This window comes from Manis javanica, chromosome 17 (genome assembly GCF_040802235.1).
Source record: "Manis javanica isolate MJ-LG chromosome 17, MJ_LKY, whole genome shotgun sequence".
NCBI classification, from domain to species: domain Eukaryota; kingdom Metazoa; phylum Chordata; class Mammalia; order Pholidota; family Manidae; genus Manis; species Manis javanica.
Genome location: NC_133172.1, coordinates 51333168 through 51337742, shown reverse-complemented (window position 1 = coordinate 51337742; position 4575 = coordinate 51333168).

Here is a 4575-nt window from a genome sequence, read left to right as displayed (position 1 = left end):
AATGCATATTTCCAACTGCCTACTAAATTTCCAACTGCCTACTAAACAGTCATATTTGACTATTCAGTATGGACTTCTATGTAATATATTTAATGTTTATTCCAAAGGAATGTTTATGGAAGACTTAACTATGTCCAGAGTACTGTCTTGGGTGTTGACACTATAAAAATCATTAGGCATAAGGAGTTCAGAATTAATATAGAAAAGACACCCATAAACAAATAGTTACAGATATAGCATGATGAGGCTGGGAACAGAGAACTGTGCACAGTGTGCTCTGGGTGCCCAGGGAAGCTGGCTGATCTCCTAAGATCCCTACTTCTACTCATTTGAGCTCAAAACACTACAGTCATCTTTGACTGACTTTCCCTATATTCCATATTGTCAAATTAGTTACCAAATCCCATTTCTTCCAAAAGTCTCACAGAAATCCTGCCCTTCTCTGTACTTCACTTTTTGCTGCCCCCATTGCACTGCTCTGGTCCACTCTATCTCAGTTTCCCATGTATTGATTTAATAGCCTATTAACTAGACTCCTTATTTAAATATCACTGTCATAACACTAGGTTATTATCAGTGTTGGTTACATGATTAGATGAATACCTAACATTAAAACACCATGAATTATTTTGGTGTCATCACCCATAATGACTGAATTGTACTAGTCTATATTAACAACTACAGATGAAGTCAGCAAACATTCAGGCATTGTCCAAATATCTCTTCTAATCTTTCCAGCATTGGAATTGCTTTCATCATTTCGTTGTCTTGCTTACTGAACCCAGGTCTGCCACCAAACAGCTACAAACCACCCAGGTTGTTTAACTTCTCTGGGCCTCTTTACCTCATCTGTGCAATAGATTATATCCTAAATTTTTAAAAATACATTTAAGTATAAAAAATTGTGCTTAGCACATAGTAAATGTAGTCAGTAAAAGTAGAAGCTATAATAATTATTGTTACCTTCTCTTTCTCTAACTCCTATGACATTTTGCCTTTTACTAAGTTTGTAATATTTTTACTTTATAGTTTTCTATATGCTTCCTCTCTCTCTATAAAACTATATGATCCTTGAAGACAGGAACTGAATCTTATTTGTCATCAGGCATGACTTGTGAACCAATTTTTCCTTGGCCTATGATTTGTCACACAACAGGATTTGACAGACTCCTGTTTGATTCACAGTTGAGGGAACAAAAAGCACCAGAGTTTGATTAAAATGATACTTGAAAGATACCTGATATCACTAAAATCTGTAGAATTATGTATTAAGTGGTCCCCAAAGAATCAGCTGTTTCAAGAATTAAAAATTATTCCACAGAACTTAATACATCATTATATCATATATTATGTACTATTAAAATGTCAGAAGTAGCTTTATTTTACATTACTATATTTCTTGATGGTGATCTATCTGGACAAGTAAGTCTTGCTGAATTTGAACATGGGTAATAAAGTTCGCACTAAGAAAATGTTAAAAATATGAAATACAACCAGGGATGGTTGTGGAGAGCTCCTTGGGAGAATGCGGTTAAGGGGTCTTTGAGTCTCAACAGTTTGCAATTCCTTTCAGAGCACATAAATGGTTTAACAGTAACACAGGTGGCCAGAGTAAATTATTTCCATTTCTATCACTGTACAACCTATAACAAGTAACCAGATAAGATGCTAAATGATTATTTTGTTATGATATATAGTTATGCTGATCTGATCTTAGTTTTTTTCTTTTTTGTTTGTTTTGATTTCTCATTCCCTGGATCCTTGCTAAATCATTAAACAAGTCACATCCAACAGAAGATGACTTGAACAGCTTTAACGTGACTTGCAAAGACCAGTTCATCAAAACCTTTAGGATCACATTAAACAAGGAAAAATACCAAGGGGCCTCTCTTATTTATCTTTCTGGCTACTTACATTCCAAGGGAAGGAAAGGGTCATGAACAGGATTTAAATACTCTTTTTTTGACAGTTATTGGTTATTAAGATTCCAACCACAACCTGTCTGTTCTCCTGATCAAACCAAGTCCAGAAATGTGGCAGAATATCTTTAAGAGAGCTACAATGCATATAAAACAAAAAATGCTGGAGAAGAACAAAAAATAGAAAAATCAGGCCAATATGAAGAATTTGATAGAGTTGTGGGGAGTTTAAAAACAAAACACATGCTATCATGGCAGGGTATATCAGTGTAGTTGACTGCATAGAATTTAGATACTGGAGGCCCAAAGTGCTGTCAATCTCATCTTGTTCTACTATGTAATCAATAGTTCCAATTGAGACCTCCATGGGAGGCCAGGTTCTTTTCCTCTGAAATTAGAATCCACCCTCTGTATGAGATTTCTTACCATGGGGCCAGCTCTCATACAGGCAGTGGGGCACTAACTCTGACTTCTCTAAGGTCTTTTATAATTGTGTCTTCTAATGACACAAATTTCAGTGTGATGGGCACAGCCTTTTCTCCAAGGCTGAATTGTAACAAACCTTGGGGGCTTCCAAGGTGAGGGAAACTGGGGACCCACTGCTGGATTTACAACTCAGGAAATTTTGAGAATTACAGAAGAATTCTCTGAAACTATAGAGACTGTACCATGTCAAAAGTGACTATCTCTGATATAGAGCAAGGATTGTTCAAATTACAGCTCATGGGCCAAATATGGCTTACTGTCAGTTTTTGTAAGTAATGTTTTATTGGAATATAGCCATGCCCACTTACTCATTTACATATTGTCATTACCTATGGCTGTCAGAAGTGAGTGGTTGCGACAGAGACTATATGTTCTCCAAGCTTAAAATATTGACTATGTTCCTTTACAGAAAGTTTGCTGACCCCTGATACAGAGTAACTAAGCAAAATCAACTAGGGTCAGTCCTTTGTAAATTGTGTTTATTTTGGTAGGAAATAATATGCATATAGATGAAAATCTGACAGATATAAGAAAATAGGTCATGTAGCAATAATAATCCCCAAGAAGGTGCTTATTGGTATACCTGTTATGAGAAGTAGTATGTATGATGGGAAGAATATCAATTTTGAACCTGGATTTGACCCCTATTTCTGCCATTTATTGGGCTTAGTAGACCTTGTCTCCCAGAGTTATTATCAGGATTAAATGTTTTGGCTTATGTGGCTTATGTTTTGGACAATACTTAGTACTCACTAAGCTGTCGTGTTTCTTTTTTCCAGTCTCTGTGTCTTCACAGTTGCTGGCACAGATCTGAACATGTCTAGGCACCTGACCTTGACGCCTTTTGAATAAGCAGTGGCACCCATCTGGGAAGTCATCATGACTCTCACTGGTGTTTTTCCTTTAGGTGATGTAAAGCCTCCAAATCCATTGACACAGACTGTGAATGTCTGTGATAATCTTTTATACCTTCAAAAATGTTTGCCATCTTTCTAGAACCTAGAAAGCACAGAGAAGAGGCCTTATACACAAAAGGGAAAGAAATTTTTGTAATTAAGAACAGGTTAAAATATCCATTTAGTGCTCATAATGCTAGGTCATTATCAGTATTGGTCACATGATTAGATCAATACATAACATCAAAAACCCCGACAATTACTACTTTGATGTCACCATCACCTATGATTGAGTTATACCAGTCAATATTAATAATTGCAAATGAATCAACAAACAATTGCCAATGTCCGCAGTAATTTGACATAAATTTTTAAAATCATTTCTGTTCATTGAAAATACAAAAATATATTTATATTGAAAGCAGTCTAGTAATATTAATGCTATATTATTATTAAACAATGATAATAGTTAATATTCACCAAGCCCTTTCTAAATGCCAGGAAGAGTAATTGACTGCACATGCATCATCTTATTTAATCCCTACAACAATCTTATGAGAAAGGTAAAATCATTATTCTGATTTTATAAGAAACAAAGAAATAGATAAGTTAAAAGGACAACCAAAATATTTTAATTAGCAGTGGCATTTGACCGACAAATTGTATAATTATTTTATTCACAGCAAGAAGACATTAAAGACCTACTTGTCATAACAGAAAAAAAACCCTAGGCATGTCAAGTTAGACAAAGCCTGCTGCTTTATGGCTCTGATTCTCCTCACTACGTACTTGTGTGCTGAGTCCTTTGTACATTTTTGACCTTCAGTTAATTTGATTACACATAATTTCCTACTATGATCAAGAGTCAGTAATCAATTGCTTTTCCAGCTTCACGTTGCTATGTGATTTTGACTATTTATTTAATTTTTCTCCTTAATATTTTTAAGTAGATGTTTTTTTGAAAGTCAAAAAGTTCTATAAATTAAAGTTTTATAAATTATGATAGAAAACAGCAGCCTCCTCCCTGTTGCATCTTTCCTTACCCTCAAGTTGCACTCTTCAGAGTTAACTACTTTCAAATATTTTAGCTATTTCCTCTGTTATTTGTCTCCATATATCCAAATAACACTTTGGTATTGTAATATTTTAATTTTTTCTATTTTAGGCATGACACCCTACTTCTAGAATGGAGGATGATTTAACTCCCTACAGTTCTACATGCTGTGCATGTGTACATATTCCCTTGTACATCTACTTCTCCTTCACCCATCCTC